Source organism: Dasypus novemcinctus, chromosome 23 (assembly GCF_030445035.2).
Source record: "Dasypus novemcinctus isolate mDasNov1 chromosome 23, mDasNov1.1.hap2, whole genome shotgun sequence".
NCBI classification, from domain to species: domain Eukaryota; kingdom Metazoa; phylum Chordata; class Mammalia; order Cingulata; family Dasypodidae; genus Dasypus; species Dasypus novemcinctus.
In genome coordinates, this window is record NC_080695.1 from 57,730,341 (window position 1) to 57,754,092 (window position 23,752).

The 23,752-nt window shown below is 40.2% G+C and overlaps 1 long non-coding RNA gene across 3 annotated transcripts; it reads right to left on the minus strand.

Moving 5' to 3' along the window:
* Window positions 1–10,566: 10,566 nt before the first annotated feature.
* On the minus strand, window positions 10,567–23,522 carry LOC111758731 (uncharacterized). Of its 3 annotated transcripts, none has more exons than XR_002792906.2 (5): window positions 23,338–23,522; window positions 16,519–16,579; window positions 15,744–15,814; window positions 14,660–14,763; window positions 10,567–10,744 (listed from the first exon to the last, which is right to left on the minus strand). It is a non-coding gene; the product is annotated as an uncharacterized lncRNA (long non-coding RNA). The 3 variants fall into 3 exon arrangements; XR_009183027.2 differs by lacking the exon at window positions 23,338–23,522 and adding an exon at window positions 17,258–17,349; XR_009183028.2 differs by lacking the exons at window positions 16,519–16,579; window positions 23,338–23,522 and adding an exon at window positions 16,220–16,471.
* Between the last annotated feature and the right edge of the window lie 230 nt (window positions 23,523–23,752).

The window sequence follows — 23,752 nt, forward strand, 5'->3', positions numbered from 1 at the left end:
AATGCATAATATATAAAGAATACCCAATATGATTAAGTGCTGATTTCTCACCAGAAACCATGGAGGCAAGAAGACTGTGGTCTGATGTATTTAAGACACTACAAGAGAAAATCTTCCAGCCAAGAATGTTATATCCAGCAGACTTTCTTTCAAAAATGAGGGCAAGATTAGCATATTCACAGATAAACAGAACATGAGAGAATTTCTAAGCAAGAGGCCAGATTTTCAGGAAATACTAAAGGGTGTGCCAGAACTTGAAAAGAAAAGACAGGAGAGAGAGGCCTGGAAGAGGGTCTAGAAATGAAGATTACATCAATAGAAGTAACTAAAAATGTCAAAGAGTGGTGAAAATAAAAAACAACAGATAAAACTTAGTCAGGAATAAACTTAACCAATGATGTAAAGCACTTGTATTCAGAAAACTGCAACCCAATGTTAACAGAAATAAAAAAAGGCCTAAATAACTGGAAGAACATTCCATGCTCATGGATTGGAAGACTAAATATCATTAAGATGACAATTCTACTCAAATTGATATACAGATTCAATGCAACCCTGATAAGAATTCCACCAGCATTAAAAAAAAAAAAATTGAAAACACAATTAGCAAATTTATTTGGAAGGGTAAGGGGTTCTGAATCACCAGAAACATCATAAGAGGAAAAGTGAACCCTCATCTCTGGACTTTAAATTATACTACCAAGCTATAGTGGTAAAAACAGCATGGTACTGGCATAAAAACACACACATAGAGTAATGGAACCAAATTGATGGCTCAGACACAGACCCTTACATGTATGGTTAAGTGATTTTTGACTAGCCTGACAAAACCACACAGCTCAGACAGAGCAGTCCATTCAGCAAAATGGTGCTGAAAGAACTGAATATTTAGAGCCAAAAGAAGGAAAGAGAACCTCTATCTCACACCTTATCCAAACATTAACTCAAAATGCATAAAAAACCTAAAAATAAAAGCAAGAACCATAAAACTTCTAGAAGAAAGTGTGGGAAAATATCTCCAAGACCTGGTGATAGGTGGTGGATTCTTACTGGAGATAAGAAAAGGACTGAAAAACTCCCTTGAGGTGCAGAAGGCTTTAATTTTGAGGAAGTCCCATTTATCTATTTGTTCTTTTGCTGCTTGTGTTTTTGGTGTGATATTCATGAAGCCATTTCCTATTACAAGGTCCTGTAGATGTTTCCCTACACTGCTTTCCAAGATCTTTATGGTCTTAGCTCTTATATTTAGGTCTTTGATCCATCTTGAGTAGATCTTTGTATAAGGTGTGAGATGGTAATCCTCTTTCATTCTTCTACATATGGCTATCCAGTTCTCCAGGCACCATTTGTTGAATAGGCCATTCTCTCCCAGTTGAGAGGGTTTGATGGCTTTATCGAATATTATATGACTATATATATGAGGTTCTTTATCAGAACTTTCAATTCGATTCCATTGGTCTGTGTGTCTCTCCTTATGCCAATACCATGCTGTTTTCACTACTGTAGCTTTGTAGTATGTTTTGAAGTCAGGTAGTGTGATTCCTCCAATTTTGTTTTTCTTTTTTCAATATGTCTTTGGCTATTTGGGGCCTCTTTCCTTTCCAAATAAATTTCATAGTTACTTTTTCTAGTTCCTTAAAGAAGGCTGTGTTGATTTTTATTGGGATTGCCTTGAATGTGTAGATCAGTTTTGGTAGGATAGACATCTTAATAATATTCAGTCTTCCTATCCATGAACAAGAAATATTCTTCCATTTATTTAGGTCTTCTTTTGAGGGCTAAAGAGATCCACGGGTTCTATGGTCATGGCAGATGGGGTTCACTGCCATGTCAGTTGGCCCTTCTTTGGAGCCAGTGTTTCTGCGTGATGGAACTGGACTCAGATGGGATCTCTTTTCACAAGACTTTCATGCTACTTTACTGGAATTGTAGTTGGTGTTGGGGTTTAGGATATATTGAGGGGATTTGAATCTCTGGACTGACAATATGATAGCCATGCCCTGAACCTCAACAGACTTCAACTCCTACACTTTGATTTATTGGACTTACCCCACTCAGCTAACATGGAATTGAAGAATGTCAACCACCACACCATGGAGCCTAGAGTGCCTACAACTGAAAGCAGGAGGATTGCATCCAGTATCCATGTGGAATCTAAGCTCTGTCTTGACATAGATGTGCAATGGACACAACCAATCCAATGTCCACAGAGAAAATGTGGCATTGGTGTGGGAAAGGTGGCCATGGTGGCTGCTGGGTGTGGGGAATGAGAGGAAGAGATGAGACTTGGAGGCGTTTTCGGGACTTGAAGTTGTCCTGGGTGGTGCTTCACGGACAATTACGGGACACTGTAGATGCCCCCAGGGCCCACTGGATGGAACTTGGGAGAGTGTGGGCTATGATGTAGACCATTAACTATGAGGTGCAGCGATGCCCAGAGATGTACTTACCAAATGCAATGGATGTGTCATGATGATGGGAGAGAGTGTTGCTGTGGGGGGAGTGGGGGTGGGGGCGGTGGGGTTGAATGGGACTTCATATTTTTTTAATGTAATATTTTTTAAAAAATGAATAAAAAATAATAATAAAAAAAGAAAAGGACTGAGATGAATGACTGATGTTTAATGTATGGAGAAGTTTTAACTAGCTTTACTGTAAAAGTGTGGAAATGTATAGAATGGATGGTAAAAATAGTAATAGCTAGTTTATAAACAGGAATGTGACTAAAAATGGTAGTCTAGTGATGTAAATACCAATTGACAGAATGCTAGAGAATAATCTAGCAACTGAATAGCACAGTAAACCAAGAAGTGAATAAGAATTATGGTTGATGGTACAGATGCAAGAGGGCCCTTTGTGAGCTAGAGCAAATGTATATCAATACTGCAGGGTGCTGGGAACACATGTGAAAAATACAAATGGAATGACCTATGGACTGTGGTTAGCAGTAATAATATAATATTCTTGCCTCTATGCCAAAGACGTACTGTGTTGATAATGGGGCAGTATGGAAAATATGAGCTTAATGTATATATGGACATAGTAACAATCAGATGATATTATCTTACCTGTAACAAATGTTTCACCACATTGTGTTGTATTGAATAGAGGGGTGTTGCTTGGGAATTCTGCATATATGCATGATCGTTTTATAAGTTTACAACTTCTGTCATAGAAAGTGTATTTAAAAAATAATAATAAGGTGTGTTGAGGGAAAAACACAGCAAATGTAAAATAAGGACTATAATTAGTAGTAAAATTTTGACAATATTCTTTTGTAATTTGTAACAAACATCTCACAACAATGCAAGGTGTTGGTGGAGGGATGATGTATGGGACTCCGGTATGACGTTAGGCATGTTTGGTTTGTAAGTTCACAACTTTTACTATATACTTAATTATTTTTGTATGTTCATATATAAATGACATAAAGATAAAAATAGGGAGGGTTGGGGGAAAATATTTGGTTAGTAGTGATATTTTGACAATCATTAGTTTAAAAGGTTTAACAACAATGTAAGGTGTTGGTGGTGTATGAGAGTCCTGTATGATGTTATATATGTTTGTTTTGTAAGTTCACAAGTATTACTATACACTTATTGTTTATGTATGTGTATGGCTGATATATTTCAGTAAATTAATTTTTAAAAAAAATAACAGCATGGTATTGGCATAATGATAGAAACATAAATTAGTGGAATAGAATTGAGAGTCCAGAAATAAACCCTCACCTCTACAGCCAATTGGTTTTCAACAAACCTACCAAAGCCATGCTAATATGACAAAACAGTTTCTTTAACCAGTGGTACTTGGAAAATTGGATATCCATAACCAAATGAATGAAAGAGGGCCCCTTTCTACTCTCTATAGAAGAACCAACTCAAGATGGATCAAAGACCTAAATATAAAGACCAAGAGAATAAAATTATTAAAAGAAAAAGTAGGGAAATATCTTAAAGACCTTCTGGTAGGTGATGGGTTTTTGGACCTTACATCCAAAGCACAAGCAGAAAAAGAAAAAAATAGACAAATGGGACCTCCTCAAAATTAAACACTTTTGCACCTCAAAGCACTTTGTCAAATGAGTGAAAAGGCAGCCAACTCAATGCCAGAAAATATTTGGAAATCATATATCCAATAAGAGTTAATATTCAGGATATATAAAGAGACGCTACCACTCAACAATAAAAAGACAAATGATCCAATTAAAAAATGGGCAAAAGACTTGAATAGACATTTTTCCAAAGAAGAAATACAAATGGCCAAAACACACATGAAAAAGTGTTTAACATCACTAGCAAGTAGGGAAATGCAAACCAAGGCTACAATGGGATATCATTTCACACCTGTTAGAACAGTGACTATTTTTTTAAATTCATTTTTTTAAAAAATATTACATTCAAAAAATATGAGGTCCCCATTCACCCCCACCGCCCCCACCCCACCACTCCCCCCACAGTAACACTCTCCCTCATCATCATGACACATCAGTGACTATTAAAAAGTCAGAGAACTACAAGTGTTGGAGAGGATGTGGAGAGATAGGAACACTTATTCACTGTTGATGAGAATGTAGAATGGTACAGCCACTGTAGAGGACTGTTTGACCGTTCCTAAAGAGGTTGAATATAGATTTGCATGTGACCTGGCAATACCAATACTGGCTATATACCCAGAAAAACTGAGAGCAGTGACACAAACAGACATCTGCACATCGATGTTCATAGTGACATTATTCATGATTGCCAAAAGATGGACACAACCTAGGTGTCCATCAAGTCATGAATGGATAAACAAACTGTGATGTATTTAAACGTTGGGATGTTTTTCAGCTGTAAAAACAAATGAATTTGTAAAGCATATGACAACATGGGTGAACCTGAAGGACACAGTTCAGTGAAGCAAGCCAGACACAGAAGGAGAAATAATGTATGAATATACTACTATGAACTAAATATATTGTATAATCTCATGGTGTTAATAAATTGATAGTGGATTGCCAGAAAATAGAATGAGGCTAGAGAATGGAAAGCTGAGGGTTAACTTGTGCAGAATTTGTAAAAAGGATGTGTGTTAATCCTTGGAAATGAACAGAAAAAGTGAAAACCCAGCATAATGTTTATTACTAGCAGTACTATTTTGTGGGTACAAAAGTGGCTTGAAGAAAATGTCTAAGGTCATGTATATTACTAAAAGGAAAGCAAAAAATGTATTAAGAACATGGGACTGCATAGTATTATAAAACCACATGTGAAATATGAATATGGGTAAAGTTGCACTTTTAAGACCATTTTTCTTTGAAACTCAACAAATGTATGTTAATACTACAAGATGCTAATATCAGACCAAAAAAAATTATGCCAAGTGAAAGAATCTAGACATAAAACACTACATATTGTATGATTACATTTACATGTAATGTAAATATAAATCAATTTATAAAGATGAAATTAGATTGGTGGATATGCAGGGCTGGAGAAGGACTGCTAAGGGGTGTGGAGTTTTTCTTTTTGGAATAATGAAATTGTTCTAAAAATATTTTGTGATGATGAATACATAGCATTGTGATTATACAAAAAGTCATTGACTACACTTTGGCTAGATCAGATGGTATGTGAATATATCTCAGTGAAAGTGCTTAATAAATTAATATATATGCAAGAATAGTCAGAAATAGCTAATACAGCAGGGAAAACATAGAGAAATTGAGAGGTGAAGAATTTTCTTATTTGTTTGTCTGGTGTTTATTATTATTTTGAAATAATGAAAATGCTCTAAAAATGGTTGAAGTGATAAATGCACAACTATGTAATTATACCAGATACCATTGAGTGTACACTTGAGATTAATTGTATGCTTTATTAATATATATCAATAAAATTTGTTTAAAAAAAACACAATGAGATGCCATTTCACACCAATGAGAATGGATGCTATTAATAAAAAACAACAGAAAATGACATTTTGGTGAGGAATCATGGAACTGGGAACAGCCATTCAATGCTGGTGGCAATATAAAATAGTGCAGCCACTGTGAAAGACAGCCTGGCAGTTCCTCGGAAAGCTAAGTATAGAATTACCATATGACTTGGCAATCTCACTGCTAGGCATCTACCCCCAAAGAATAGAAAGCAGGGACTCAAAATATTTGCATACCAAAGTTTTAGAGGCTTTATTCACAATTGCCAAAAGGTGGCAGCAAGCCAGTGACCATCAACTGATGACTGGATCAATAAAACGTGGTATAGACATACAATGGAATATTATTTAGCTGTTAAAAGGAATGACGTCCTGATGCATGCTACAGCTTGAATGAACCTTGAAGATATCCTGTTGAGTGAAATAAGGCAGATACAAAATGACAGATATTGTATGATCTCACTGATTTGAAGCAACTAGAATAAGCAAACTCATAAAATCAGAATCTAAAATAGGTTATCAGGGGATGGGGTGGGAGTAGGAAGTTGAGACTTAAAATGTACAGCAATCCTATTTGAAAAGATGGAAATGTTTTGGTAATGGATGGTGGTCATGGTAGTAAACATTGTGAATGCAGTTAATAGCACTGAAATATATATCTGAATATGATTAAAAGTGGAAGGTGAACAGAGGTGGCTCAAGCGATTAGGCACCTCCCTCCCACATCGGAGGCCCCAGGTTCGCTTCCCAGTGCCTCCTAAAGAAACAAGAAAGATGAACAGACAGAGCAAGTACAAAACAATGAGGCAGTGGGGAGAAATAAATAAATAAATAAATATAAATCTTTAGAAAAAGTGGTGTCATATTATATATATGGTACCAGAATAAATTTTTTTAAAGTCCTGGAACTATACTACATAAACTGTGAACTCTAAGTTAAATCTTGGACTTTAACTAATACATAATTATAAAAATATGCTATCATCAATAGTAACAAATGATCTACAGCAGAGCAAGTTGATGGTGGTAAGATGGTGTAGCAGTTTAATATTATTGATAAATTCCAAAAAGAAATATTGGATTATGCTTGTAATCTGATTTGTACCTGGGCATGATTGAGTTATGATAAAAGGCATGGCAAAGGACAGAGTTGAGGGTTTCTGATGTTGGAGTTTGATGCTGAAGTCTTAAGTTGGAGCCCCAGGGAAAGAGACAGAGCCATCTGCCTTATAGTCTAAGCTGACCTTGTGGAGGAAACAGAGGAGCTGAGCCCAGACGAACCCAGAAAGCCCAAAACCACACAGACATCAGCAGCCATCTTGCTCTAACATGAGGAAATAGACTTTGGTGAGGGAAGTAACTTATGCTTTATGGCCTGGTAACTGTAAGCTCCTACTCCAAATAAATACCCTTTATAATGCCCAGCAGATTTCTGGTATTTTGCATCCACACCCCTTTGGAGGACTAGTACAAATGGTATACGGGAATGCTGAATTTCATGCATGATTGTTCTGTAAACCCACAACTTCACTAATAAAATATATATATATACACACACAATGTATACATTATAAATACAAAATAGTTTGTATTTTCTAGAATTTCATATAGGTTGAATCATGCAGTATGCCATTAGAAAGATTACTTGTGCCATGGGACAATCTCACAGAGATCATAATGTCAGGAATCAGGTCTTGGTAAGAGTTTGCTGCTAAGTGCTAAGATAATTTCTCTTGTGAGCCTCTCTATCTGTGGGGAGAATTGAGCCCTCCCCGCCCCTGCCCTGTCCACCACTAAGAGTGGGTGTCTCAGAAGCTGAACCTCTTTCTGAACATTGATATGGAATTTTAAGAAGAACTAATACGGCAACAGCTTTTTATATTGAAAAACCTAGGAAGTATATACTTTTTATAACCCTGCGTAATGTTCACATCATTCTGAAGTATCTGTCAAAGTATACAGAAAAACTGAGAAAATGTATCTTCAGTCATCAACAATCCCTACCACTTAAGGCAGGATAGAGAATGTTGAAGGTGGTTGAGTTTTTTTCTGCCATTCAGAAAAGCCATTCATTCGAGCTGTTTGACCTTAAAGATTTGCCACATCTTTGCTCTTCCCTTGTCATCCTTTCATCTGTCCCATTATTTCATAAAGAAGAAACTTGTGGATGCTGAGAAGTACTTATGCCATCAGGTATTTTTTGTTCCTCCTTTCTTTTCTATTAATCCCAATCTGTATCAATTATTTTTACATTGAAATATAGGGCTTAGATGTAGAATATGTTACATTTCTTCTTTTTAGCTTTTCACCCAGCATTTCTTTTGGAATCCTAATATAGGTTTTCTTTTGTATCCTACATGCAGATATTGGAAAAGAAATCTATAGAAAACTCAAAAGTTATTTCAGTAAATGCATCAGAAATGGCCAAACTACAGCTGCCTGAGCTTGCTGCAGGGTTTTCATGGTATACCTTAGCTTTATTGGGGAACAAATATTTCATGTCTTATAAAATTAAAATTACATGATGTCTCTTGGAATAACTTTTTCTGTTCTTGGGAACTAATTTCTTAATGAGATTGTTTGGCTTTAGAGTTAAATTTCCCTTCAGGAAGCTCATGTCTGTGTTGTGAAAGTGAAGTTGAAGATCAGCAGGTACACAGGAAAGTGCTTGGCTTAAGGTCCAGAGGGAGCAGCTGAAGAACAGTTTCTTTCATTAATTGTGCAAATTAGGAAATGGAAAATCAGTACTTTTTGAATGTTTTTTCTTAAATCTGTTTTGAAGGATTCCATTCTCAGGTTTCCAAACCTCAAAAAGTGGCCCCAGGACCAGGATAGGAATAAGTATTTTGTAGGAGTGATTAACACCTACAATTAGTTGACTGTACCTAAGCTAGAATACTCTAACATAGGTGGGCCTCCTTCGATCAGGCAAGGCCTCTATAAAAAGTGAGATTTCTTAGGGAAGAACAAATTCTGCCTCAAGACTGCAAATTCAGCTCCTGATGATTTTCCAGACTGCCAGCCTTCCCTACACATTTTGGCCTTGCCACCTCCCACATTCATATGAGCCAACACCTTACAATAAACCCCATAATATACACGCCACACACACATATGCATATCTATCCATATATATACATACAGATATATATATATACGTGTATAGATACACACTCATGTATATGTATGTGTATATATGTTCTGTGGAGAACCCTGACTGAAACAAGGATCTTCATATAAGCCTACTAGCATAATTGGTGATTATTTCATCAAATATGGTGATCACACCTTGTGAAGAATGCGTGAGAAAAAGATATGGTGAGAGGAACATGGAGGAAAAGAGCTGGTTCCCCTTCTTTCACATTACTAGAAATTATTTAAATTCTAAATAGCAATAACATCATATAAGAATATTATTTGGAAATATGGATACAAATAGCAGAAAAATATGTGAAAGACTTGAACATGGTAAACTCAAATTAGGGGTTGAGAGGTGGGAATTGGGCCCTCCTGTTTCCAGTATAAGCCTTCTGTGTGTTTTACAAGAGATCCATATTCTTACTTTTAATGTGAGTTATTTAAGGCCACATGCTGTATAATCCCCTTTATGTGACATTACAGAAAAGGAAATCTAAAGAAATGGTAAAAAGATGAGTGGTTGGCAGAGGTGGGGAGTGGGGATGACAAGTGGAACAGGCACTGCATCTGTAGGATACATTAATGGTAAATAACTGCCACTAAGCATTTTCAAAAGCCATGGAATTTTGAGGCACACACTGTGAATCTTAAGTGTATGCAAAATTTTAAAAATATTTTTGGGAACTCATTATTCCAGGATGGAAGGCAGATCATGACAAAAACATCTAAGTCTGTTACAAATCTCTAAAACAGGCTCTCCATGTAATGAGGTCAGTGAGTGAAATCTGTAAATTTAAAAGGAGCTGTACTGAAGCACTGAATTCTAGTTGATACTGGTACTTCCCACAGGGGGTTGGTTAATTAATTCTAAATCATTATGCTCATGCACACACACATACTTGAGTTGAACCTTAATTAAATAGATGACAGATGGGTGGAGCAAGGTTTCTTACTACTGGAGTAGAAGGTTACAGAAAAGCAAAATTGGAGAAGGCAGTTTATCCATATGATACTGGGATAAAGTTGGACACACCAGTATGAACCCTTGTTTAGCATAAGGTACATCCAGATGGTTCCATGCAGTCATTTTTATTTGCATATACACAATTTAGTATACACTCATTTCCTTGCACCATCTCCTAAGAGGTGAGAGAAACAAGGTACCTGAGTAGGAAAGAGCATACTTAGCCACCTGATCTAGGTTGTTAATGCCTTCATCCAGTGAAAGGACCCAGGGATCCTTGGAGAAATGGCTGATGCTAGGACTGGGGAAGGAAATTTACAAAGTGACCCTGCATAATCTTATACTTCGAGAAAGAAAGAAAGAAAGATGGTGCTAATACAAAAAAAAAAAAAAAGCCCTGTGATGGTTTTAGGTAAGTGGGACATGGAAGTGAACTGAAAAAGCTCCCAATGGCCAAAGTGAGAGGGATGTGAGTAAAACATTGAAATAATAATGTAAAATTTAAACTCAAAGTATAAAATAAATAGCCATGAGTCATACCAACATAAATAAGTAAAAGAAGTTTATTAGGGTAAACATCTAGGAAAGTTGAAAGGGAGAGGAAACTGGACAGCACAGGGAAAACCTTCAGACTATAACGTAGATCTGACTCTCTTTCAAACTATTATGGCCACAGCCTGCTGACCACTTTGAGAGGCCTCTTCAAACATCAATTTAACTGTCCTGTAAGGCAAAAAGATCTTGATTTATATCAAGTTGATCTTATTTTTCCTCATATATTTTGTCTTTACCACTTTTCTCTGGACCCTGATTTGTATTTCAGTGTGTTCTGCAGCTGTGTGTCTATATGTGGTGAAACAACTTGACTTCTAATCTCAGCTAGAGAGCTCTGAATTTAACTCTGTGCACATTCTCACAACTATCATTTCTTTACCTGGTAGAAGCTGAATGTTCATACAATAGGAAGTCAGCACCTTAATTTTTGAAATGGGATTTGAAATCTTTAGGCCCAAAGCATACCAGCCTTATTTTAATTTCTGTAATCCATGGAACATTGTCAGTGTCAGAGTGTAAATCATTTCATTTGAACTCTGAGTAAGGTGAATGTCCAACATAGAGCAGACGTTTTGCAAGATTCATTCTTCAAGTACTTTATTTCTTCATCCTCAAATAGAGCTTATTTCCAATATCATCCCTGTCTCATACATCACAAAATTGAAGTTCTTGGTAACCTCCAGAAAAAGCTGGTGTTAGGCACTGAGACCCAGGAACACAGGCAGTGAATAGGGTCCTGTGTGATATGTTTGTGGGTGTGAAGCCCAGAGCCAGGGCCGCCTAGAGGCTGCAGGGCACGTGGTGATGGAGGTCCAGCTGGGGCAGCCCCTGAAGGCCCTGGATGCCCACGGAGGGTCTCACTCACTCTGGAGGCCAAGGAGGCCACTCATTTCAACCTGGTCCTGCCTTCACTTTCAGTTTCACTGGGGCATAGGAAACCCAGGCAGACAAAATATGCTGTCAGAACCAAATTAAATTTCCAAAACCTATAGGGGATTCTGTCACTCTGATCCAAAACCTTCAGAATCTCAAGGGAAATGAAGAACATTTATTTCAGGTTATGAACTAAAGTCTTTATAGCAACAATGAAATTTTCATCAAGAAATTTCCAGTGTTGACTCTTTGGCCATCTGAACATCCATGCAGCCAAACTTCCTGCTCAAGCAGCTGCACTGACAGGGATCAGCTTGCAGGTTCAACTGCTTGAATGAAAGAAACACCCATTGTACCTGTTCAATGCTTCCTTCCCCTCAATACCCTGATTATTTCTGGTGCAATTCCAACTCCCTCTTTTGCACTTCAGGGCCCTCCACTGGTGCTTCCATTAAAGGCGATCACATGCTCTGTGCAGTGTCATGGCAGTGCCTCTCTCTCGAGGGACACCTTAGGCTCTTGAAGTTAGGGATGTGTCTTATCCCTGATAGAGCCAGGTACAAGGCCAAGGCTCCATACGCAGCTGCAGAACTGATATTTCCAAAATCAACCTTATTTCTTGTTGCCATGAACACCAGCAGTTGGGCGATGAAACTGCCATCATGTGTCCTAGAACACTTGAGGAGGGTTACAATGTTCTCATTCAAATTGATCCTTACATTGGAAAACCTAAGAAGCAGCTGCCACCCTTGCATGCAAAGAATTCACACTGTTCAAGTCCTCTTCCACATGCTGAGGGGGAGGCAAGGGGGGAGGTGGTGGGGGAGGTCCAAGAGGGCCCCAGGGCAGAGGAGGTGGCTCCTCCCTCAGCATTGGCTGTGGAGGGCCTTGCACAGAGTGGCACATGAAGGGAGGTCCTGGGAAAGCAGGGGCCCCCCTTGCAGCCATATTAACCTGCAGAGCAAAGGATGTGAAGTTTTGAAATACACTCACATGACAGACAAAATACCAACACCAACCAAAGCTGAAACCCAGTGAAGCAAAGCAGGTCAGCACCTGGCATGTTCCCTCGGTCAGGTTCCCAGAGAGCATCAGTGCTGGGGAACTGGATGCCCCCCACTCAGTCCCATGGACACCTTAAGGCAGGTGTTCTTTACAAGGGGTCCATGAGCGTGAATTTAAATTTAAAAAAACATTCTTGTGGGGATGTGTTGATGCGGGTGTGATATATATATTAAATAATACACAGTAGAGTGTGGACATTGTAAGGGGTCCATGACTTTTGCCTGCCTGGCAGAGGGGTCCATGGAACATGAGAGGTTAATAACCCCTGGCCTAAGGGGAGAGAGGCTAAAGGGAACCAGGGGAGAGAAATACTGGGACCACACAGCACTGACTGTGTCTGCAAATGAAGGAAGGGCAAGTGGGCTGTCCTAGAGCCCTAACAGAGGTCATTCCAAACTAAGAAAAGCCCACAGTCCAGGCAGACAGGTGTCGACTTCCAGGGCCCTCCAGCCTCCCTTCAGCAACACACAGAAGCTCGCTCTTTGCTTATTGGAAACAGAGAGAATGGGAGAGGGTGAGAGGTCCATTCTCTACACAGGAAATGGAAGCTGCTCTTCAGAGTCCTTCTGCATCCCCTCACTTCTCTCTTCCCATTCTAGAACTATGAAAGTTAAGTCTGACCAGCCTGCTCTGAGTCTCAGGGACAGACACCCTGAGAGGAACGGGAGCCTTGGCTTCAGGGTCACAGCTTGGAAGAGACAGGATGAGTTTCAATACCAGCTCTGCCTCCTGGGCTTGCTCCTTCTCCCTCTGCCTTTCCCTGACAGGGATCTTCTCCCCTCTGGAGCTGCTGCCCCGGGCTCTGTGGCCTCTTGATGGACACATTACCTAGAGCCCTGCAGGGAACCAGGGAAAGGGTTTTCAGACAGAAAAGTGAGAGGAGCTCAGCTATCATATTTCTGAACATCCAAAGGTAACACTATTTTAGGTACAACCTGAGATGTAGACTTAATTTTGCCCCATGGAAATATGCCCTGGGAATTCTCCATGACTGAATTAAATGTACTTTGATTTCAAGGTGGAGAAGTCCCATGAGGATGTTCAGAGGACTTGGTGGCCCTGACAGCCACACAGGTGTCACTAGAGCACGCTGATGGGAACCGAATTTAAAGGCTCTGCTCTCCAGGACATAAGCGACTTTCTCTCCTCGCTATTTCACTCATTTACATTTTGACTAAATTGTGTCTTTTTTTTTTTTAGATTTTTAAAATTTATTTCTTCCCCCCCCCCCCCCCCACAGTTGTCTGTTCTCTGTGTCTATTTGCTGTGTGTTCTTTTTGTCCGCTTCTGTTGTCAGCAGCACGGGAATCTGTGTCTCTTTTTGTTGCGTCGTCTTGTTGTGTCAGCTCTCCGTGTGTGCGGCGCCATTCCTGGGCAGGCTGCACTTTCTTTTGCACTGGGTGGCTCTCCTTATGGGGAGCACTCCTTGCGCGTGGGGCTCCCCTATGCAAGGGACACCCCTGCGTGGCAGGGCACTCCTTGAGCGCATCAGCACTGCACATGGGCCAGCTCCACACGGGTCAAGGAGGCCCGGGGTTTGAACCGCGGACCTCCCATGTGGTAGACGGACGCCCTAACCACTGGGCCAAGTCTCCTTCCCTGTGTCTTTTCTTATAATTCAGCATAATTTTACAGAGGGGAAAGCAGGACTGATTCTACAATAACACAATTTTCAGAGATGGGGCAATGATGGATTATGACATTTCCAATGAAATTATTTTGTTGAGGAGCACTCATAATTGCATGAAGCCCACAGTGAAATTGGAAAATGAGTTTTTCACATTTTTTTTGAGTAATGAGGATGAGAGCACTTTAAACAGGAAAACAGGAAATCAGCTTCTCCAAATGAGGAAAGATGGAAATTAACAGCAACGTCAAAATCACATTTCGGTAACCCACAAACTAAAGGATATCATTAAGGAATCAACTGCACCATGAGATGTGAAGTAGGGAGTGAAAGGTCTTTCTCCTCCAGTTCCTTCCAGAAATATAACTGGGCAGCCCTTCAGTCCTCAGCCTCTAAGGACTTACTGCTTCTGGAGGCATCTCCAAAGGTGATCTCCGGGGACTGGCACTGCCCACACTGCCATGAGGTGAGAGAGGATTTGTATAAAGCAATACAAGTTTCCAGAAATAGCTACTTACCATTGAAAGTGAGGCAGCACTTATCTTGCCCTCATCTGTCCACCCAGCAGGGAATGAGCTTCCAGAGCTGTTGTTCCAGAGGGGAGCTGCACCAGGTCCTGGATCTAGGGAAGGAAAGAGAACTGCTGGGGATTTCTTCAGATCTGGGGGAAGAATAGCAAATCCTCCACCACCTTCCTCTGTGATCTCAGGCTTTTTACCCCATTTAGGTTCCCAGCAGAGGCCCTGGGTTTCAAAGATGTTCAGATGACCCCGAGAATGGAGGAAGGTCCCCTGACCCTTGAGGAGGACATGACAGGTCTCTGACACAGGTCCAGGTGTTTTCATAGCAACTGAAGCAATGGGGGCAAGTCAGGGCTCAGATTAGCTGGACATTGTTATGAAAACCAGCACAGCTTGTACTCCACTAGCCATGGGGGGATTGGTCAGACATCTGTCTCTACATAACCTGATTTCCATTTGTGACCTGGATTATTTAAACATTTACAAATAGAAATGGCCTTAGAGACATTTACAAGTAGTAATGGGAAAAGGAATGAGTCATTAATAGTAAAATGGGAGGACTACATTTATTAGGTAGAGTATAATTACCTAGAAATTTATAAAGCACTGTCATTAATAGTAAAAAATGTAAACAAGCAAACAAATAACAAAGAAACCATTAACAATAAATGAATGCTTGTTGTCTTAAAGCAGATCTTATACTAGACTTTGTGTTCACTAAGACACATCAAGAAAATGCTTCTCTAACCAGGCCAGAGATGCCACATTCTAAGAAATTTTGTGTGATTTTTCTCAAAGGGAGAAAAAATAAACTCTTTACAAGGGGGAAGGGGTGCTGACCCAAATTCCTGCTACTGCCATCTCTCCAGCTGAGAGTAACCCCAAGGTTGAGGTGGAGGGTGTTTGCTGTCACTTCAGGGATGTGCGCTCACCCTGGATGGACCAAGGAGACCCTGTGGCTCGGGGACATGAGGTGATAGCATCTGGATCCCCCTGAGGCAGACTGCTCTCTTTGGTAAGTGTGTGGAATTCTTAATTGCAGCAGAAATTAATTCAGGGCTCTCCACAGGGTGCTTCCTACCTCTCTGTGGAGGGGCGTCCACGTCAGGCATTCCTGGCACCAGTATCTTATTTTTCTGGGATATTTTCAGTCTGGAATAAGGGAAAGAATGCAATGGAATAAAAATGAGAAAACCATGCCCTTAGATCAAGAACATGCTTGGTCTCAAAAACATGAAAGTGCACTGAAAAAAATGGATGTCAAAGTCTTATACCTTTTAGGTTTATGTGCTCAAGGAGTATGATGTGTACAACCTACTCTCAGGTATTTACCAAAATAGGTAAATGGATGGAAGAAAGAAAGGAAAGGAGAGAAGGAGGGAAGGAGGGATAAAGGGATGGAGGATGACAGCAAATGTGGCAAAATGTTCCAATTGGTAGATCTGGGTTGGGGGAACATGTTGGAGTTCTTTAGATGGGGTTTGTTTGGTTTAAATTGAGAGTGGTTCTGAAAGTTTCAAATTACTTCAGTTTTAAGTTTAAAATAAAATCCTGTACCTGTGTTTCAAGTAGGCAGCTTCCCTGATCTGCTTGACCAAAGCCCTCTGCAAAGCATGCGTTTTGAGCTATGTGGGGAAACACATCCACAATGAGTTGTGGTAGACTGTGCTCAGAAGGACAGAAAGGAAAAGAACAAAATCTTAGCCAGCTCTCATGAGCTTTCTCCTCATGAAGAGCAACCTGAAAAAGACAACAAATACAAAAGAAAACTGTGTGTTTAGGGCTCCCGAGGTCCATTATAATCATCTGCATGAGGTGCTGAATATTCTGCACCAGTTGGGTGGTGTGAAAGTTACCTGTTGTCTCAATGAGCTCTCTGTTTGCGGCAGGTTTTATTTCATTTCTTCAATTCTTTGCCTACAAAAGACAATTGATTATACCTGGTAAAGCACAGGTCTGCTGACCCCATTCACTGATCTGCTTCTGTTCCTATGACACACAGAGCTGGCCCCTTGGAGACAGTATCCCCACATGTACCAACACATGGCACATAATTACAAGGGCATAACAGGATAAAAGCAGTGCTGCATAGTTGCCCCATTTATTCGTGACTGCCTCGAGGGTTCTGAATGATATGCTATGATGTTCTTACCCACTCTCAGTATTTCCCTGATTATTCCTGCTAAGAGAATCTTTCATCATAAAGCTTGAATCTTCCTTTACTCATGTCCTTAGCATATTGCCCAGGGCTCTGATGACTGAGGCTATCAAATGCACATTTTTAGGGTTCATTGTTCATACCACACCAAACTGCTTTACTAAAGAATTATGACAATTTACATCACCCCCAGTTGTGTTCGCATGAACCATGTTCCCACACACTCTAGCTAATAGATAGGATCAGGAAATTGGGGGTAACTTTATATTCTTCCTTTGTAAGCTTATTAGTGGGTGTGTGTATGTGTGTGTGAATTCTCTGTGTATTCTGACCATTCAAGGTTTTGCACTACCCTTCCCAAACAATGTACAAAAGGTTAACAACAAAACTTTTCAACTGGGGTTTTCTGAGCGATGGTGTCTGGTAGGTGAACTCACATGTAGTACTTGACTTCCTCTGTCACCACCCTTGCTTTTTCCTCTTCCTCTAAAAACTGCAAGTGGCATTTGTGCCACTCGCTTTCTCTTTCAGCTTCCTAAGATGGAAAAGAAAGGAATATACACCATAATCATCTACCCAAGTGACGTTTTTACAGTTTATGCTGCTGAGAACACAGTGCAGAAAAATGAGAGAGGTTTCTGTGGACCTGGGGGAGCTGTTTGGAGCCTACAGCTGAGATGTTGGGGAGGGGGCTGTTGGGGTGGGGCTGTAGAGGCCCCAGGGACTCAAGGAGGAAAAGAACCTTGTACCCTGCAGAGGGGGCTGGAGCCACCCTGCAGACAGAGGCATGTCTTCCTTAGACCTTGAGCCTGGAACATGAATTCCAGTGTGTAATCTAGACTGTTTGAGTGAAGGAGAGGAGGAGGGAGACTGGGATAGGAAAGATGGGGCCTTTGGAGGGAGAGTGCGGCAGCAGAAGGGACTTAGAGATGCTGGAGAAACAATCGGTATCAACAAGAAAACAACTGGCATTTAGGGAACCATCTGACCACATGAGGCAGCGATTAGTTCTTCGAAAACAATGACTGACATGAGAAACTTAGCCTCATCAAATGGGAATCTCAACAGTATTTAGTAAGTAATTAGGGGACACTTGGTGAGATCAAAAGGAGAAATCAATGAGTGGTCTGGTGTCATGATTTAATGGCATAAGAGAATAGTGGCCTGAGCAATGAAAAAAGAGAACCTGTATTTCCTATGCAAGACATGTCTTCTCACAGACTACTGTATACTCTGAGGGATAAAATAGAGTAGCAAACACAAATAGCAATGGCCCCGGAAAGCCTGTTCTCAGAGAAATTGAGTATTTTTGTGGAAGAAGAACTAAAAAAGCACAATAAACATGTATATTTCAAAAGCTATCGAACACTAAATTTGAGAGGTACATTGCAAGGAGTATTGAATTACCCTAGTATGTTTTCCAAGACTATATTCCTTGCCTAACTACATGCTATAATATATGCTGGGTGAATTTTCCTTATTTCCAAAAAGCATGACACTTTTTTTTTTTAATTGACTTTGTAATAATATTACATTAAAAATATATATGTGAGGTCCCATTCAACCCCACCCCCAAACCCCCCCCTCCCCCCCCAACAACACTCGTTCCCATCATCATGACACATCCATTGGATTTGGTAAGTACATCTTTGGGCACCTCTGCACCTCATAGACAATGGTTCACATCATGGCCCATACTCTCCTCCATTCCATCCAGTGGGCCCTGTGAGGATTTACAATGTCCGGTGATTACCTCTGAAGCACCATCCAGGGCAGCTCCATGTCCCAAAGACGCCTCCACCTCTCATCTCTTCCTGCCTTTCCCCATACCCATCGTCCACCATGTCCACTTTTCCCAATCCAATGCCACCTCTTCTATGTGGACATTGGATTGGTTGTGTCCATTGCACCTCTATGTCAAGAGGAGGCTCAGATTCCACATGGATGCTGGATGCAATCCTCCCACTTTCAGTTGTAATCACTCTAGGCTCCATGGTGTTGTGGTTGTCCTTCTTCAACTCCATCTTAGCTGAGTGTGGTAAGTCCAATAGATCAGATTGTAGGTGCTGGAGTCTGTTGAGGCTCAGGACCTGGCTATCACATTGTCAGTCCAGAGATTCAAATCCCCTAAATATATCTTAAACCCCAACATTAACTGCACCTCCAGCACATTAGCATGAAAGTCTTATGAAGGGAGATCCCATCTGAGTCCAGATTCATCACACATAAACACCATTTCCAAAGAGGGGCCATCTGCCCTGGTAGTTAACCCCATCGGCCATGACCATAACTCCCATGGGTCTCTTTAGCCCTCAGAGGAACCAATATCTGGGGGTTGTATCTGCTTTATCTGTCTCTCTGACTCTGCTCAGTTGTGCATGAGGGCAATCCTTCTGCCAGCCTCCAGACTCTTTTTTAGAAACTCGTAGCCATATAAACTCATTTCTCCTTTCCATTTCCCCCTTACTTTAGGGCATGACACTTTTGATAGCTAAAAATTCTTTATTGTATTTGAAGATTTTATTCTACTGAAAAAGCATGTCCTCCAAAACACTGCAGATTTTTAAGAGCTAATACAACAAATGGGAGAGAACATCTGAATCGAGTAACTTGGTCACAGAGAAAGCAAGGACAAAGGAAGTACTGGAACACAGAATGGAAACAGATCATTAATAAGACAGAAACCTCTCAGCAGCAATACCTGGTAGAACCAGTGCCCCTTCTGTCCTCCCAGAGAAACTACAAGCATGTGTCTCTGAAACTAGCCAGCATGGAAAGAAAAATGGAAATCAAAACAGTAAGGCAAAGTAATTCTGTACTGATTAAAAGTTGCAAAAATATTCTGTGGGAGTTGGTGTAGCTAAGCCGTTGAGCACCTACTATGCATGTAGGAAGGTCCTGGGTTCAAACCTCACTACCTCCTATAGAAAAAAAAATCTGGATATTTTTTCTGGAAGTATGGCATTTTCCTCCATGCAGATATTGATCTTCCCCCAAATTTGCTGTAAATTCCCTAAAAAGAGATAAAAACAATCTCTAAAATTATTTGGAAAATCCTATAAAATTGAATTACCCCAGTATATTAGCAAAAAGATACATTATCTGGTGCTTTGAGTGTAAACTTAAAAAATACTATCATGCCTAAAAGAAACAGTTTTTAGCAAATGACACATAAATTGATTTTATAAAATATGAAAATAAGACTCCTACTTCAACGAGATTCATATTTAATTTTTTTCAATGATTGAGAATCACAGTAAAAATGTCTTGAACTAATAAATCTCCCTTCACTCAGCACCCTTCTTAAAAAATACGATTACTTCAAATTGTTGTACTATTGCCAGTGATAAAAGAAAGAAAACCTGAGCATCCTGTCCACTTATATCTCTGTCCTCTAGTTATCAAGATCAATAAGTATGTCACTGCCATGACTTTACAAAAGAAAACCTCATGCCTCCTCCCACTTAGAAAAGCACACTGTAATTCCATGGAGTTCCTTCTGAAACATCACCTGCTGGACCTACTCAGAGGCATCCTGGGTTGTCCCACAGCCCAGCTGAACACACTTCATGACCACCAGGGTGGGGTGGTCTAGAGATCTTTGGCTTGGGAATCAGATGCCCCTGGTTGAACCTTGGCATTACCACATGGTCTACAGAAGGCCGTGAACACCTCCCAGTATCTCTAAGTCACAAGATTTTTCTTCTCCAAGGTGAGAGTGTTATCTCCCATCATTCAGGTAAACAGCTAGCACACACCTTACAGGTGGACACCATTTATAAAGCACCTCAAACTGGGTCCAGGAAGCCTGACTCCTCAGACTGGCTCACCTGACCCCAAAGAGCACACTTATCTCCTATTGCCCAACCTGACAGTTCTGGTGCCCTGAGGCCAAGATTCTCACCAGAACAATGCTGTCATCTCTGTGATAAACAGCAGCATTTGAGGGCCTACAATGTGCCATGCAGCCATCCTGCCCTATAGAGAGCTCCACTCAATCCTCACTATCAATGAAGCACATACAGATTTCATCATTTCCATTTTATGTTGGATTCCTGTTTCACGTTCCACCTGGAATCAGTGGCCCTTTTTTTTTTTTTCAATTTTTTGTCTTTATTTATTTTTTTAATGTTACATTTAAAAAATATGAGGTACCCATATACCCCCCACCCCCCTTACCCCACTCCTCTTCCCATAACAACAAGCTCCTCCATCATCATGAGACATTCATTGCACTTGGTGAATGTATCTCTGAGCACCACTGCACTTCATGGTCAATGGTCCACACCATATCAGTGGCCCTTCTTGACCCCCACAGAATCTGGTTGAAACTTCTATGAGGACACATCTCTGCATAGCAAGTCCTAGACACCCCTGGGCTTTAACTTCTCAACAGGCACAGCTACTATCATAATCATCTTTCTTTGCTCCCACAGCAAGGTTGTGAAGGATAGCTTGTGCAGACTCCAGACTCATCAGCACCATCTTAAACCTTTTCCTCCTCCACATCACCTGTCTCACTGGTGGCACCTCCATCCACTCTGTCATCTAGGCTGACAGCCCAGAAACAGTAAAATTTCAAGAGGTAAAAAGTGAACCAGACATCAGAAATCACCATATTTCCTTCTGTTTGAATTAGAACCCAAATCAACACCAGTGTTTACAGAATATTAGAAAGAAAATATGAGTCTAAAATTGTACCTCGATATATTTGAGGTTTTACCTAGAAGAATGACAACCAAAATTAAATTTGATGTCAAAACATATTGCTAATAAGTCTTTTGTTCATGATAAGACAAAATAGTAATTCAATTACAAAAGTTGTTTAGTTCAGAATAATGTATTCACTGACTTAAAATCTGAAAAAAAAATACAATAGCCTATTTAAATGGTGATAATTCATGAATTATTTCACACACAGAAAAACACTAAGTTCAATACCTTTATCTTCAGCCAAAGATCTGTTAACACCCTTTTTTGTTTTTAAGTAGGTACAGGGGATAGAACTGAGGACCCCCTACCATGTTCAATCACTGAGCTACACCCGCTCCACAACACTAGTTTAAAAAAGAAAGGTGTAATTTACCTTAATATGAAATTTGCACACATTTATATGATAGATATGCTAATGTGTCATTTACTTGAAAACATTTTTTGTTAAATCCAATGGCCAGAGTGATGGTCATATCTGGGTTGCTGAAAAAGCCTCTTAAAAAATAAGAAAAAGGAAAATCTTTGGATTAAGATATGCCTCTTCCATTCACCAGAAAGTATCCAGGATATCAAGTCAGAGCTGACTATTGCCTGAATCGATAAACAAATTCAACTAAGCAGGTCCTTTGAATGTTTCGGACCCATAAACACAGAGGTTGTCGAATCAGAAGTGCAGGGGGAGATAAGCAGGGAAAAGCACAATCAACACCAGAAATGACAGCCCCATGTTGGAGAAACTGTTTTAATGAAACTAGAGAGAAATATGTAGTTTCTGCTTTTTTCTTCTTCACCTTAGAGAAAGAGCATGATCCATGTCCTGATATGCCTTTGAAACATGAATTTTAATATGCCCTGTGAGGATGTACAATGATGTAACTCTTTCTGGACTTTGGATAACTAGGGTTGTTCCCACGTTTCACTGCAATAAATATTATGCCATCGATTGTTCCCTTCCAAGATCTTTGGATGCATGTTTGTTATTTCATAGGATTGATTACCATATATGGACTTTTTCCTGCATAAAAAGGATATGAACATTTTAAAGGCCTCCGACTCTATTTAAGTATTCAACTGCTTTTCAGGTGAGTCCACAATTCCACTAACACTGTATGAAGGACTCAGAAAATGCTTAATATTACTACTTCTTTTTGATAGAAAAGATTTATAAATTGAAGTATTTTTATCAGTATTATATAGTTGTCCACTGAGTTCTTATTTAAAAGATTAGATAGTTTCATATCATTAGCTTACATTTCAAACATTAACTAGTATTCATGTCAGTAATCTAACAGCAAAATAGGGAAGTGGACTTGGCCCAGTGGTTAGGGTGTCCGTCTACCACATGGGAGGTCTGCGGTTCAAACCTTGGGCCTCCTTGACCTGCGTGGAGCTGGCCCACATGCAGTGCTGATGTGTGCAAAGAGTGCAATGCCATGCAGGGGTGTCCCCGTGTAGGGAACTCCCACATGCAAGGAGTGAACCCCATTAGGAGAGCTGCCCAGCACGAAAGAAAGTTCAGCCTGCTCAGGAATGGTGCCACACACATGGAGAGCTGACACAACAAGATGATGCAACAACAAAAAAGAGACACAGATTACCGTGCCATGGACAACAACAGAAGCAGACAAAGAAGAACACATAGCAAATAGATAAAGAGGACAGACAACTGCGGGTGGGGAGAAGGGTAGAGAAATTTTTTTAAAACCTATAAAAAATAAATAAAAGCAAAATAAATGAAAGTTTACAGAATTCACAGCTTATTTAAGAGCCCAAGCACTCATATGAGGCACTTGTTAAGACTCACAGGAAGCACAGAGCTCCAGATGAAAATGGCCAATGAAGCAATTCCCAAGTAGGCAGCAATAATGATAGGCTTCTGAGAAATTCCATAAAAACCAGGATCAGGATGAAAATGATCAGGCAGATATTCAGACAGCTGGAAAAACAATGAGGAGCCTCAATGAAATTTTCAGGTAGCAGTCACAAAGAATCAACCACAGAAACCCTACACCAGCCTCCAAGAGGTAACGACACCCCTCCAACATTTCCAGTGGTTCAGGATTCCAAGAATGACTGGGAGTTGGCATTGCCCATGGGGCTGGCAGTATTGTACATTGTGTGTGTTTCCTTAAGTAGAGAGCAATTTCCAGGTCACCATGTGACCTACCCATACCCGTGTCTAAGACTGGGCACAGTGTTCTCTTGGATACCTTGATTTC